This window comes from Pelodiscus sinensis, chromosome 13 (genome assembly GCF_052426305.1).
Source record: "Pelodiscus sinensis isolate ZL-2025 chromosome 13, ASM5242630v1, whole genome shotgun sequence".
Lineage (NCBI taxonomy): Eukaryota > Metazoa > Chordata > Testudines > Trionychidae > Pelodiscus > Pelodiscus sinensis.
The window spans coordinates 18,840,840-18,857,756 of record NC_143064.1 but is presented as its reverse complement, the minus strand read 5'-3'; positions in this window follow the sequence as shown (position 1 = coordinate 18,857,756).

Here is a 16,917-nt window from a genome sequence, read left to right as displayed (position 1 = left end):
GCCTTGCAAGAAGGTGCTGAAGCTTATATCTGGATGTGCATCCAGTGCTGGTGTTCCTTGAGGGGATACCCAGGGCAAGTCTTCATTCCTCATCAGGAAACAGATCTAAGTGAATCCTGAGACTACACTCCCAGGGGAGGATCTGCTTAGTATTTTGCTGGCATACCAATGTCTGACTGTACCAATACCACAACTTTAACAAACTGTGGTTGCCACTTCTGACCTCCCCACCACCCCAGAAAAGACTTGCTTACAGCTTTGAATGAGCATAACCTGGGTAATTAATAATTTTCACTTACAGAATCCAAGAATCTCTAAAGACTTAACAGATATTAATTTTTGGCATTGATTCTTGGAGTGCAACTTTTATTGATTTCAGGGGGAGTCATGTATATGCTACTAAGATGACCAATTAACCACTGTCTGAGCTATGAGACAGCTACATATTTGTAGTATTAATTTCCTGATTTCACAAATGAGGAAGTTTCAGCACAGGGGAACTTAGGTTAAACATTAAGAAGTGTGAAATAATTTGAGGTGTCTAATTTGTATCTCAGGTTAGGATCCTAAAGATCATGGCATCCAAAATTAAGGGAACACTTTTGAAAATTCAAAGTTGAGTGATTAATTTAAGGCAATGATACTCAGATCTTAATGGTTCAGGAGCCAAATTAATGACCAAAATTCCCCAGAAAAGTCATGATACTGTGACTCCATTATTTCATTACTATAGTACTATATATTCATGTTGGAACTGTAAGACAGAGGACATTTTATGTATTTATCTATATTATTCTCACAGATCATTTGATGATTTCCTGTTCTGTTCATTTTCTCTGAAATACTTGGCTTTGGCCACTGTAAGAAGACAGGACACTGGGTTAACTGGACCTTTGGTCTGGCTCAATATGGCCATTCTTATGTTAAGAATGTTATTATGTGTAAACAAGTATTGTTGTTTAATCAACTTCAATTGGTTATTAACATAGTAAAAGCATCCTGATTGGTTAATAACTTAGACTGGTTAATAATTAAATCACAGTGTTTAATATCATATCCTATACAAAGATGTGAAATACATTAAAGAGCCACTCAGGCTACGTCTATACTAAAGGCTTCTTGCACAAGAACAGTTTTGCGCAAGAGTTTCTGCGCAAAAATTCTTGCACAAGAGTGCATCCACAATGCCATGCACTTTTGCACAAGAGTGTCCATGGCAGTGTGGATACTGTCTTCTGCAAGAAAAATCTGATGGCCATTTTATCTGTAGGGGTTTCTTGCGCGAGAAACCTCTGTTTCCCGTCCACTCTGCCCTCTTGCACAAGAGGTCTTATTCCTCATGGGGAGAGGAATAACTCTTGTGCAAGAAGCCCTCTTTTCCAACGCTTTACTGTAAATTTACTTGCGCAAGAATGCATGTACAATGTAGACACTCCTCAAGTTTTTGCCCAAGAACAGCCATTCTTGCACAAAAAGCCTGCAGTGTAGATGTAGCCTTAAGGTTTAAAGTCTCAAAGCAAGTTAGTGGCAGAGCCTTGAGCAGAACCTGGAAATCCTGAGAGTCAGACCTTTACCTTTTCCTGAGTTAACCAAGAGTTGAAGGAACTTCATTTTCAAGCAAGGATGAAGGGAGTTGCTGAGCTGACACCTTTGTCTCAGACAGAAATGAGTTGTTGGGGAGGAGGGAATAAAGAGAATCCAGCACTTAAGGGCCAGCTCTGAAGTTTGCTCCTCTCCCAGTCATATGGCCGCTCTGTCCCATCAGCCAACCAGTATTCAGTCATTGGCCCTAAAGCCCACAGGACCAGTCTTCAGTACAATGAGGCTGCTATTTAGCTGCAGTGCAGGATGTACTGCACAGAGTGGTATAGCTAAGCACTCGAGACATGGCACCTTTGAAAATGAGGGTCTTTATTGCACACTGCTGAGATGCATATGAGATGTAACTTCTTTAACTGAAAGAAAGGACAATGATAACATTGGAACTGTTACACTGATGCACAATATTTAGTGAAATTTAATATGTGATGTTTAATATTATTTGTCAAGCGACTGAATGAACAAGGGAATTTTGATGTTTTCTATTGTATGCTTACCTGGGGATTTTCCATTGTTGGAATTTCCTTTCATGAAATATCCCTGTTGTTTTGATTTAGTTAGAGGAAACAAAAGGGAATCATTGATTGAATAATTAACAGACTAAAATACTTTTTCTGTAATATGATTTCTAAGAAAATGTAATGGATTTGGAAGGAATAATTGAATTTAGTAATGCTGAAAATAAAGGGCAGATGTTTTGTAGAACATTTTGAATAATGTGTAATTATAAGAGGGTTGTCAGAAAACCTACTAATAAAAATTAGTCTAAAACACTTGATTTTCAACTTATTGAAATTCAAGTAGGCTACTTGTCTGTCAGAAAAATTTCAGAACAAGATCCTTGAGAAGTTCAAGTTATCCTTGAGATTCTGTGGCTTGCAACTACTATTCTTCATCAGACAGCTGAGCCAGCTGATGGGTTAATTAATCATATCAGCCCAAATGGATAATGCAACATTTTCAAACAGGACAAAAGAATCTGGTACAAGTACCAGGAGTATTCTATTCTTAACATGCAAAGAGAGAGGCAGTGTGCCTTTAAGCAGCAAGAAGTAGAGATCTCATTATATTCCCACTCATAGACTTTAAGGTCAGAAGGGACCATTATGATGATCTAGTCTGACCCCCAGCACAATGCAGGCTACAGAATCTCACCCACCCACTCCTAGAATAATCTTCTCACTTATATCTCAGATATTGAAGTCCTCAAATGGTTTAAAGACCCCAAGATGCACAGAATCTTCCAGCAGTGATCCGTGCCCCATGCTACAGAGGAAGGCGAAAAACCTCCAGGGCCTCTGCCAATCTACCCTGGAAGAAAATTCCTTCCCTACCCCTGATATGGTGATCAGCTGAACCTTGAGCATGTGGACAAGACTCACCAGCCAGTCACCCAGGAAAAGTTCTCTTTAGTAACTCCTATCATCCCTCCATTGGCCTATTTACCACTGATAGTGAAAGGTCAATTAGTTACCAAGATCATGTTACCTCATCAAACCATCCCCTTCATAAACCCATCTAGCTTAATCTTGAAGCCACTTAGGTCTTTTGCCCCCACTACTTCCCTGGGAAGGCTGTTCCAGATCTCCTTTCACAAGGCAGGTTTTCCATTCCTCGGATCATCCTAGTGGCCCTTCTTTGTACCTGTTCCAGTTTGAATTCATCTTTCTTAAACATGGGTACCAGAACTGCACACAGTATTCCAGATGAGGTCTCACCGATGCCTTGTATAACGGCACTAACACCTCCTTATCCCTACTGGAAATACTTCGCCTAATGCATCCCAAGACCGTATTAGCCTTTTTCACGGCCATGTCACATTGGCGGCTGATAGTCATCCTACGATCAACCAGGACTCCAAGGTCCTTCTTCTCTTCTGTTACTTTCAACTGATGTGTTCCCAGCTTATAACTAAAATTCTTATTATTAATCCCTAAATGCATAACCTTACACTTCTCACTATTAAATTTCATCCTATTGCTATCACTCCAATTTACAAGATCATCCAGATCTACCTGTATGATATCCCGATCCTTTACTGAATTGGCAATACCTCCCAACTTTGTGTCATCTGCAAACTTTATTAGCACACTCCCACTTTTGGTGCCAAGGTCAGTAATAAAAAGATGAAATAAGATTGGTCCAAAACTGATCCCTGAGGAACTCCGCTAGTAACCTCCCTCCAACCTGACAGTTCGCCTTTCAGTATGACCTACTGTAGTCTCCCCTTTAACCAGTTGCGTATCCACCTCTCAATTTTCATATTGATACCCATCTTTTCCAATTTAACTAATAATTCCCCATGTGATACTGTATCAAATGCCTTACTAAAATCGAGGTAGATTAGATCCACTGCATTTCCATTATCTAAAAAATCTGTTACTTTCTCAAAAAAGTAGATCAGGTTGGTTTGGCACAGATCTGCCTTTTGTAAAAACATGTTCTAATTTGTCCCAATTGCCATTAACCTTAATGTCCCTAACTACTTTCTCCTTTAAAATTTTTTCCAAGACCTTGCATACTACAGATGTCAAATTAACAGGCCTATATTTACCCGGGTCACTTTTTTTCACTTTCTTAAAAATAGGAACTATATTAGCAATTCCCTAGTCAAATGGTACACTGTAATGATACTCACATGCACTTCTCTCCAGAGCAGATCCACTGAGTTCAGAGAAGTTACTTTTGGTTCTCCAACATATAAGGAGAATCAGATCCTGCATAAAATGTATTGGGCCCCCCTTTGACTACCACTGCATTCATTCTGCTTTCCAGTGATATAAATGTAAGGTAATTCAGTTTCAATAGTCACTTGTGTCATGTATAAAAATGGATTTTAAAAAAAGTATAGTTAAGAGATTTTCAGTATTTGTAAAAACCAATAAAATAAACATTTGTTTTGGAGATCATTCCATAAAAATATTAACCAGACTATTATATCACCAGAATTTTCATTAACTTTGTTACGTTCTTGCTGTTCAGAATAATATATAGTGGTCTACTCCTTCATAGTTTTTTCAGAAATGTAAGTCTCCATCAGGGAAATACACTATGTTTCTATTGTCCCTAAAATCTTTTAATATTTAGTAATGCCTTTCAGTGCTGTTACTGTATGTGATTATTAATGGTCCTGAACTATTCTCCATTGATAACTTCCTGACAGAATGAACTAGCCTTCATCTCTTTATATTTCCTATGTTCATTAAATCTTGTAAGCTAATACCACCATCCTCCTCCTCTCTCTTTTAATAGCTGCTCCTTTTATGTTACACTGACGTTGCCTCTTGCTTATTTTTTAAATGAACATCTATGTCAGTCATTTCCAGCTTGAATTTTTCATAAAGCACAGGAGATGCCTGTTTGCTGAAATAAACAACATAGAAACACTCCCCAAATTAAGGGAAATCTCGTGGTGTTCCCTACTATTTTCTGAATATCTTGCTCATTTTTGCCTATGCACAGTATACATTTTTGATCTTATAGAAACAAGTGTGTCTACTATCAAAGCCACAGTCTTTACTGAGAAAAAAATACATTTACTCTTTCCTGACAAGCCGTTTCTCTCTAGTCTCTAATCTTCACTTACAATACGCTTTCAACTCTTGGATGCTATCTGTCTGATTTGTCTACACTGACCCATTCCCACCTCCCCACACACTAACTGTCTTTAACTTGCATCTATATCTCTGATCCTATTGGATTTACAGTGTGATCGTCATAGATATTTTACCCTTCAAAACTGAACATCTGGAGTTTGGTCCTTTGAACATAATTCTGACTCGTGAATAACTGTGCTAAAAAGCTACATTAGGTATGGTACTGCACATTTTTAAATGAAGATAATTAATTTAAAAGATATTTTAAAACTCTGAGATATGGTCTTCCTAACAGTTTCCAGTGGGTGTTCTAAATCTCAATATAATGTAGATTTTATATCAGTTACTTAGATGCATTCAGAAAACAAAATGCAGTATACAATACTTTAGATGCATATAAATTCCAGGACTAAATTGATCACCAGCAACTTCATTTAAATGTGAAGCACAGATTTAAACATCAATTTTTCTATTTAAAATTGGGTTACATTTCTGTAAATATTTTTAACTTGGTTATCAATCAGAAATGAAGGTGATATAAATAGACGTTTTAGAGGATGCTGAAACTATTTGAATTCCCTAGCAGAACTGAGTAAGTATAAAAAGGAAATGTTCTTTGAAGTAGAGGTAGATGTAGTATAAATAAGAAAGTCATGTGTATAATTAGTAAGTTCTGCCCATCACAGGGTTTAAGGTTTTACCAAAGATTTTATGCCATTATATCATTCAGGTCACTATATATACACACATATATATATAAAAACAAGACCATATACTCCTTGCTCCTGCAGCGGGAGTTCAGGATGCTCAGTCCCTCTCGAGAGGTACTTTGCAGGATCAGGTCCTAAATTGGAGATTCACAGAAGCCCTTTGCGAGTTCTCAATGAGAGGAAATCCTACCCACCAGTTCCCTGGGGTCTATCCAAAAGTGATCAATAGAATAAAAATGGGTGGTAGGTCTAGACACATTGGCATGGATGGATGACAACTTCCTAAATGTCATAAGGTGATATCTCCATGCCATTCCACAGGAATTTAGGATTCTGAGGGGCCAAACACAAAGCATTGCTGGGGTTAGCCACCAAACCTTTCACCAGACTTGCACTAATAGGATATCAGAGCTACAGATTTTTAACTAAACCAGGTTGCTAGACCCACATGTTTATTTAACATGGGACTGAGTGATACATGTTTTAAGGCTGCTGGTAGGCTGACCACTGTGAAATTCTGATCTAACTGCTGTTGTCTCTGAGTATGTCTATATAGCAATTAAAACTCAGAGTCTGGTCAATATCAGATGACTCAGGCTTGCAGGGCTCAGGCTAAAGAGCTGCTTAATTGTAGTACAGATGCTCAGGCTTGACTGGAGCTTAGGCCCTACGTCTCTGCAAGATAGGAGGTTCCCAGAGTTTCAGTTGTAACATCTACATAGGAATTAAATAACTACCTAGCAAGAGCCCTGCAAGTCCAAGTTAGTTGGCACACACTAGATGTGGGTTTTCAGTTGCAATGTAGACATACCCTTAATGATCAACTTCACATTAAATCAAGTGTTGAGTCTTTGGCAGCATGATTCAAACCTCTCCACCAGCGTTGTTGACTTGAGTCCCACGACTTGAACTTGAGTCCAACTTAAGTTGCCAAGGTGACATGACTTGAGACTCAACTTGGGTTCATTGTTTGTGACTTGAGACTTGAATTGAGACTTGCTAATTTTGTTAAATTGAGTTGGTGAAAAAATTGTCTGAAAATGCTGATATTGATGGCTTGTACAAAAGTGACTTGACATTTTTTAAATTGAGACTTGAGACTTGACTTGGACTTGACAATGATGACTTGAAGACAACACTTCTTTCCGCTAATCTTTAAATGAACAAGGGAGGTATGGATCCTCCCTAATGTGGCTGATGTTTCTCAGTGATTACATGGGCACCCCTCTCTCCTATCCCTCATGGCAAGTGTGTATGCAAAGGTATGTAATGGAGCAATGGCTTTGCTTCTCTACCCCTTTTAAGATTCTGAGAATTCCTGAAAGAATAATTATGACGCATTCCCTCTCTGTCACCAGTGTGCCCTGGCATAAGGGCTAGTTAGGATGTAGCTCTAGGTCAGATGTTGCACCCCCAAATCCCTATTCAGTGAAGGTATTTTTGAAGGAAGCAAATTGAATTTTAGCAATAGCAATTTAGAGAGATTCTTTTACATTCCAAAATCATAGTCTTCATGAGCTCACAGTTTGGTCCCAGAGGCAAAGATAAGAAAAATGTCTCAAGCTCATCTAAGTACAAATGATATGTAAATGTATGTTGGTGTAATTATATTACAGTTACTATAGTCTAGATCTTTGCTAAAAATAATATGAAAAAGTTTAAAAAAACCTCTTTTCAATGAACATATTCCTGACATCAGGGCAATCACTGACTGATGTTATAGACTGCCGATGTTACTAGCCCTAGACTCATGATAGCAAGCATTTGAGCTACTTCAAATTTGGTTAAATACACAAAAGCTCAATGAAATCATAAGATCTAAAACTAGGATCCTAGTTGTCTTCAATCAGATATGTTATGAAGAAAAGACATATGATCCTTTTCATCTGCAGGACAACCATATGCAAGCCGAAGTGTCTACTGTGTACCAGTGAAATGATATTCCATGTGAACTAAGATTCCTGCTGCTAGTAACAAAATTGACTGACCACACTATTTGTAGACACTTGATTATGCAGGTCAGTTGCATTAATTTTTACCCTTTTGCATTTGTTCATAACACATGCAGAGCCACCTCCTGCCATTTTAAGAGGCCATTAAAAGAATGGGGGAAGCTGAGCTACACAGTTCCAAATTAAATGAAAACAGGTTAAAATATACATTTTCTCTAAAATGCTTAGACCGATACGTCCCACAGCTTCTAAACAGGACAATACACAATGAAGCAATCTGACTGTTAGGAGTTTCTGGAGGGGCACTCTGATGCCATGTTTATGACATTTATGCTTATGACATCCATTCCTCAAAGGGAATTTGCCCTTATAACAACTACTGGCTCATGTATTATTCCGTATGATATAAACTGAGTTCATCTATCCCCAACAACCCAGCTCTGCATGAAGCCTCTCTATTCTAGAGTGGCTGGCTCACTAGGAGCCTGTTTACAGTGCCTCTGACTTTTTGAACTGCTGTGTGTGACATGCTGACAGTGTGTCTGATTATAAAATCAGCTCATGTGGCAGTATTAGGGAGGAACAAGTTATTGTATGAAATAGGTTTTAAATGAACCGCATAGTAACAGTAGAATAAATCAATCTGTAATGTCTCTAAGGTGACACATTCTACAGTCCGTACTTTGTAGGGTTTGGGATTTTTAAAGGTTGTAACAAGAAAAAAAAACAACAAAAAAAAAACAGGAGGCAATGGTTGGGACTAAATTAGACAGAAACTTTATTCACTTAAAATATCTGGAGCACCCAGCCATGAATTATACAGAAGAGGACATCAACATTTGCTTAATAATGTCCACAGACTCTCTAACATGGCCCCAGCCATCCTGTTGCTGTTGGCTAGACAAGGAGTGGGATGGTCTCCCTGCTGTGCCAGATGTAAGAGTTCTCCCGCCTTTTCCCTCTCTCCTCCCCCAACTCCGTTCCTCAGCTCCTTTAAAGGATGCTTTCATTTAAATCCTTTCCCTTCCATGTTATCTGTATCACTTTCATCATGAATGCCTACACTGGACATTTTTCACAAGGCGGCAACAGCTATTTAGCTTGGCTGTTCCTCCCACCCCCTGCTGGATTTCCAGATATTTACTCATACTTCCTTAGTATTGGACAAAATATATTCCCTGCCTAGTCAGATGGGTATCCTCCCTGAATAAACTGGGGACCCAGCAAGGGGCATTTGAATGAGGAATTACCAAGCCACTTTAGGTACCTATCAATTCAGCCACCCTGACCCCCCACTCCCATTACTTGTCACATACTTCCTGGCCACCCTCATCAACCCACAAAGGCTGCACAGCACCCTGCATTACAATACGATAGATAAGGGGCAACCCCTGAAAAATCCTGGATCTGCCCCAAATCTCTCTTAGCTCAGCGCATCAAGTCAACCTCATTACACTTTCCAAAATAACTTTCGCTGAAGTGAACCATAATTACATCTGGATCCTCTCCTAGGTCACCAACATGCATACAACACACATCGACTGGTCCCACAGCACTGATCCACTTATAACAAGTGGAGCGTCCCCATTACCACGCCCATTATTTCGAAATAACGGACTGGTTATTTCAAAATAATAATTCCTGCTTTCCATGAGGAATAATGCTATTTCAAAATAGCAGTATTGTGGATGCTTAACATTTGCTATTTCGAAATAACTACTCCTCAGAATAATTCAAACTAATTACTCCCCAATGCTTCCTGAGTCCCTAAGTCTAGGTAGTGCATCCATATTAATGGAGCCTGCCTCAGACTAATTTTGAGGCTTCCCCATAGTGTGGGCACACTATTTCCAAATTATTATTTTGGCAGTTATTTCAAAATAATTTCCTAGTATAGATGTGTCCATAGTAGCTCTGATTCTTGGGCCTCACAGACATCCTCTCTGTATTTGAGTGCTGTGGTCCCAATTGCTTGAATCACTCTAGACTTTAGTCCTAGGTAGGCCAGAGATGATATAGACCCATGAATGGGAAGCTAACGTGTGTACTGGTAGCCTCAACTTTATATGGCCCTTTCTGAAAGTCATAAATTGGTATGTTGTGTGGCGCTTCCATCCCTATGAATAAACAGGAGCACCCAGTCTCTGCAATCAAAGTCTTCAGTGCCTCCCTGTTGGGCAAATCCTTGTCTCACCCCTCTCCAGGAGTATTGTGGACTTACCTCTCACTCCCTTGCTGGTCTGTTTTTGACATCCTGTCCTTAGCAACCTCATAACCGTGGGTGAGCTGGAGGAATGGCACTTGATAACTAGTATGCCTTTGTTTGCAAAATCAATTCCCCATATAGTCACTGACACTAAAATGGGAAATGCTAGAATGTAATATCCATAGGCCCTAACTCTGTGGATATTCTAGGTCTGGGGCACCCACGTGAAAAAATAGGTGCTCAGCACCCACCTGTATTCCTGCCAATCAGCTCTTTCCCCTCCCTCCTAGTGGCTCCTTCCTGACATGATCAGTGTTCAGTAGCATGCAGGAGGCTCTCGGGGGAGGGGTGGAATGGTCAGGAAGAGGTGGGATGTGGGTGGGGTCTTGGGATATGGGGTAGCACGGAGGGGCAGAGTCAAGGTTGAGCATCCCTCAGAAATCAAGAAAATCAGTGCCTGTGGTCACTGTCCCTTTTGGTATCCAACTGAAGGGTCATTTCTGGATGTGCCACCTGCCTTGAGGAAATACCTCAAACCTATTCCTTTTGGTGCCTCTGAATGAATCTTTAAATCGGCTTCTACTCTCCATACCTCTCTCCAAAAAGAGAATCTGTTACAATGATTCAGACCTTGTTCCTGCATTTCCAAATCTTCCTTCATCTCTTTACTAATTCCTCTTATTAAATCTTTGAGCTTTGATATTCCTGTGGTGGCAGTTGACAATTGGGTACAAAATGCATGCCCTGGAGCCACTATTTGGCATGCAAAGATAAGAAGTGTAATAAGAGATTGCTGTGCCCACAATGTAATCTTGATGGTCACTCTTGCCCTGATAATCAATTTGGGAAGGTTCTCCAATTTACCCTGAGGGACTTCAGATATATTAACCCACATATCTAATTCAGTCCCCAGCTAGGTAAGCTTAGTAATGGATTCCTCAGGTATTTTTTCATCCATCTGTCTACCAGCCAATATGGCTAGCAGGCTAGCTAGCACACAGAATCTCTGTCCAATTGTAGTAACAGTTCACACAGCATTATAGGAAGAGCAAGTTACTGTATAAAATAGGTTTTACATGTCCCACATATGAATTGTAAAATAAAACTATTTCTAATGTTGAAAACATTATACAGCATGTTCTTTTTTGGGTTTAGGTGTATTTCAAGGTTGTGACATTTTACCTTTTCTTCTCATAGTGCTGAAAAATGTTGCAGTAGACTTTGCATTTGAAAATACAAATAAACCCAGTAAGTTAGCTGCCCGTTACAACTAATATGAAGCCAGATTTTTAAAACAGCTCAGAGCCACAGTTTCAAAAGCTCCCCATCCATAATTAGGGCCAAAAGACTGTAGCTTCCATTTAGGCACCTAAATAAATAGGTGCTCGGATATTACAATAATCAGTGCAATGTAAGAACCTATGTATAATAGAAAAAGGGTCGGATTTTTGAAAGTCATCAGTAACAACCATGATCCATTGGTGGCCAGATTTTCAAAAATGTTCAGTATCCAATGTGCTGAGCTGTTTTGCCAATCTGATCAATACCATATAATTAATCAAGCTAAGCTATTGCCACATTAATTCCAGGTATTTCAGGTGACACTGCTTGACTTTGGCAACTGAATGTACATAGCACAAAAATGACATTGATACCAGGACATTGAATCCAAAATACTGCTGATGTGGTACTGAAAATGAAATGTGAGATATTTTCATAGCTTAATTTAAGATCACTTGTGAAATTTCTTGAAGTTGAAAATTTGCTGATTCATCCTGAATCTATGTAGCTTTCTTCAGAATAAACAGATCAATAAGTTAGAGATTTTACACTGTGCAGCATTTCAGATCATTACCTGAAGCTCAAAACAGACCTGTAATAAATGTTTAATGTGCTATTAAAATTAAACCGCAATAAAAATGTTCTAGTACCATTAAGTATCTGACTAAACCACACAAAATAATAAACTTCAAGAAAGGCCAACTAAAACTATGTCTGTAATTTTCTTTCTTATGCCTTTCCATTGTAGCACTTATGTACTAGACACTTATGGAGACAGAAAATTCTGTCTAAAAACAAGTGAGATGGGTGCTCCCTAATTAGCCTATGATGAACCACATTTTTGCTTTGGGTAATATAATTGAATTACTAATTTCTGAAAAGAGCTTTTCAGTGAAAATGTGGGCAAACCAGTCTTAACACTCCTTACAGTGGCATCCCTACAAATTACAGGTAGAACCTCTCTAGTCCGGAATCCTCAGGTCTTGACCATTTCTGGACCAGAGAGTTTTTCGGACCATGGAAAGTTAATATTGTCTAGCAGCATTACCAACACTTCCACTGCTTACTGGGCTGTTAGAGGAAATCGGGGTAATCTAGAACTAAATAACAGCTGTGACAGGGTCATTCCCACTTCTGGGTCCCAGACCCGTGTTCAGTCCACAATCTCCAGTGTAGGTATTGCAACACAGATTTTGGTTATCCCTTTCAGCGTTTTGTGGAGGGCTGGCCCCCTTGGCAAAATGGTTGTCAGGACAGATGCTTCTTGTCAGCTTGGGTTACCAGTCCTCCCCAGTTACCAGCTGGACTCTCTGATTGCTTAGGGAAGGGAGCCCAAACACTCCCTGTCGGAGCTCCTCACCTTCCCCCTCTCTTGGTGATGCTGCTTTCTTTTTGTCTTCTTATTCTCTTTTTCAGTGTCTCTGACTCTAACCTTATCAGTTGTACCTCCTCTCCGCCTCCCTCCAAGCTCCTTTTCCACTCTTTTCCTCCCTCTCCCCCCACAGAAAAGGCTTTTAAAGAGGTCCTGTGGCTGCCTGAAGTCAGCTCACCTGGCCCTTTATTTGCTTTAGAGACATCCTGTCTCAACTGCCCCTAATTAACCAGGGCAGCTGCTATTTCAGAGCTGACTTTCTCCCTCTTCTGATCAAGCCAGCTAACCTGCCCTGTCACATAGCCCAGAACACTGACAGCTAGGAATAGTAGCTGTAAACAAACAAACTTTATGGGACTGTAGGAAACTTGGCTACACCAATGAAAAGTGGACATCTGGCTAAGTAAAATCATTCTGGTTGACTGATGTTTCTGGATCAGAGAGTTCTGGAATAGAGGGGTTCAACCTGTTACATTATAAAACATAAGGAAGAGTCTCATTATGGAGCTTTCTAATTTGCATAGCACATAGAAAACTCAAAATAACAGAAAAACAAGGTTGGTTAGGGCTGCAGATATATTGGTCATGAAATGGAAATATCTTTTATCAGGGGCGGGCCAAGCAAAAAAAAAAAAAGGAACATTTGTCCAGCCCAAAAAAAAGGGGGGGGGGCAACCAGAGAAACCTGGGGGGAGGATTCTGGAGGTCAGGCCAAAATGCGGTCCCCTAAGAAAATAGTGGTCCCGGGGAATCACCCAGCTCACCCGCCCCTAAGACCAGCTCTGTCTTTTATGGACTGATTGTCTTTCATTAATAAAATTTATAAACATTAGTCTTTAACTCACAACAATCCTTATGCTTAAAGGAAACTCCTCAGAGGGTATGTCTACACTGCCACCCTAGTTCAAACTAGGGTGGCTAATGTAGGCATTCGAACTTGAAAAAGAAACCCGGGATTTAAATATTCCGGGCTTCATTTGCATGTTCCCGGGTGCCGCCATTTTTAAATGCCCTGTAGTTCGAACTACCTGTTTCCTCAAAAATTATCTTCTATAATTTGAAGGTATGGCCAAGATTAAGGAGCCAATGAAAGCATACTGAAATGATGGTCTCCAAAATGATTAATCCTTTTTTGCAACGCAGTGTACTAAAACTCTGAACTGCCAGTCTCTGAATGTAAAGAGCCAGTAGTCGAGAAGGCAGCTCCTCCATTTAACATGGAGAAGGCATTCTGCCGTTCCCGCTTGCTTTCCAAATTTCTTCTCCCTTGGGGCACTCCCTAGTACAAGTTGTCAGGCACATCTGATCAATCCAAGAAGAATAGTACCTGGTGTGCTTGTGGGATTTCTACCTTGTCTCATCACCACCGGCAGCATGGAGGACAGGGGGAGCTATGTGCTCCAGTGAAAAGCAGGCTGCATCCACATTGCAGTGTGTAGCTGCACACAGCAGTGAAAGGCTCTGGTGGAGGGATACAGGAGGTAGCTGATTGCACCTTTCCCAGATGCCATCTCTCTGCCAGACCCTTTTCACACTACAGGAGTCTTTCACTGTGGCAATTAAATGTTCAGCATCTCCCTGAAGCGGGAAAAGAATATCTTACTGCCCCTGTATAAAACTGCCCACATCTTGAATACTGTGTACAGATGTGGTCTCCTCACCTCAAAAAAGATATTTTGGCCTTGGAAAGGATTCAGAAAAGGGCAACTAAAATGATTAGGGGTTTGGAACGGGTCCCATATGAGGAGAGGTTAAAGTGACTGGGACTTTTCAGTTTAGAAAAGAGGAGACTGAGGGGGGTTATGATAGAGGTATATAAAATCATGAGTGGTGTGGAGAGGGCCGATAAAGAAAAGTTATTTATTAGTTCCCTAAATAGAAGAACTAGAGGACACCAAATGAAATTAATGGGTAGCAGGTTTAAAACGAATAAAAGAAAGTTCTTCTTCACACAGCGTGAAGTCAACCTGTGGAACTCCTTGCCAGAGGAGGCTGTGAAGGCTAGGACTATAATAGAGTTTAAAGAGAAGCTAGATAATTTCATGGAGGTTAGGTCCATAAAAGGCTATTAGCTAGGGGATAAAATGGTGTCCTTGGCCTCTGTTTTTCAGAGGCTGGAGAGAGATGGCAAGAGACAAATCGCTTGATCACTGTCTTCGGTCCACCCTCTCTGGGGCACCTGGGCTATGTCTAGACTGCAGGCTTCTTTCGAAAGAGGCTCTTTCGAAAGCATCTTTCGAAAGAGCCTCTTTCGAAAGCATCTTTCGAAAGAGCCTCTTTCGAAAGATCGCGTCTAGACTGCAGGCGGATCTTTCAAAAGAGAAATCCGCTTTTTTGAAAGAGAGCACCCAGCGAGTCTGGATGCTCTCTTTCGAAGACGGCCTATTTACATTGAAGAAAGTTCCTCTTTCGAAAGAAGGCGTTCTTCCTCGTAAATTGAGGTTTACCGCCATCGAAAGAAAAGCCGCGTTCTTTCGAATTAATTTCGAAAGAAAAGCCGCGTTCTTTCGAATTAATTTCGAAAGAACGCGGCTTGAGTCTGGACGCAGGGGAAGTTTTTTCGGGAAAAAGCTTGAGTCTGGACACAGCCCTGGTGTTGGCCACTGTTGGTAGACAGGATACTGGGCTAGAAGGACCTTTGGTCTGACCCAGTACGGCCATTCTTATGATCTTATGTAAAAGGCTCCAGTAGGGGAGGAGCATTTGGACACTATGCTTTTAAAAATAGCATGGTACACAGAGGAGGCATTGCTTGGACACACAGAGTGATGTACCGCACATGCCCACTGGCTACTGGTATGCCGTTCCTCTACTTACCTAAACAATGCCTCACTGTCAAAACAGCTATTTATACCTGTAGTTAAAGGGGCATGCCTGCAGTGTACATAATCTATATGCAGGTGTAAAGTTTGTGCAATGTAGATGTACATAGGATGTCTTCTGGTTAGTCAGGGCATAATTAAAATCCTGGATTCGCCTACGCTAAACATTTATTGGTAAGTAAACAGAACTAGAATGCATATACACTGACTTTTGAATTTTACCAAGGTTATCCCACAAAATACAAAGCAATCCAGCAAATCTACTGAGAGTCAACATTTTAAATAATGGTTTTGTAGCTTTTCTTTAAGAAGGGGGCCAAAATCTTTGTAAATAGGGTAAAATCTCCTGGGGTGTGTCTAGACTACAGAGTTTTGTCGACAAAAGTGGACAACTATACCTGCGTCTACACTACCGCTGATTTCTGTTGACATAACGTCGACAGAACTCAGCAGTTTTGTCGATGTTGGTAAACCTCATTTTATGAGACATAATGCCTTCTGTCGACAGAGTTCTGTCAACAGAAGGTGCTATTTCATGTAGGGTTGTGTCTAGACTACAGGGTTATGTCGACAAAGCAGCTTGCTTTGTCGACAGAACTGAATGTAGTCTAGATGCTTTTTGTCGACAGAAGCTCTGTCGACGGTATCTGTCGACAAAACTTCTGTCGACAAAACCCTGTAGTCTAGACGTACCCCTACTGTACCTGGTCTTTGCTATGGAAAGAAAAGGATAAAATGCACATTTATTTCAGATTAGCACTTCACTCACATAAAACTAAATTTGCAAAAAGATCTTGGGAAAAATAATTGAAAACATCACAGTAGTTTTGATTAAAGTGAACATTCTTTGAGTCACTGAAGCTCACATATGGAAATTACAGTTGGTCTTAATCTGCTTTCAGAAGACTGATGCAAATATTAAAAAGTAATGAACTAACAAGATTGTTTGTTAATGCCACATAAAAGTGCTAATTATACATCATTTCCTGCCTATAGCTAAACCCAAGAGACATTTCCTAAGAAATTGTTAAATAAGCTGCTTCACTTGAAATGTGAATAGATCCACAGTGTTTGATGGATTTCCATTTAAGGACCTGTGTGCCATCTCACCCTTTTGAAAAAGTAGCACACTAAATATATATTCAGAATAAATTTGTTTAGTTCACAGAATGTCTGTTATTAACATATTCATGATAGCTAGTCTGTACTTTAAAGGAAAGGATTTAATACTTAACTGCATTTATCCTGTGATTATGCTATATAGTGTAATATGGTACTGCAGTATAAGCATATGCAAATTTGTATACTACTGCAGTTAATAATTTAATAGCATAATGATGGTACTTTTTATTTCAAAATATATTTGAAACATAACTCCT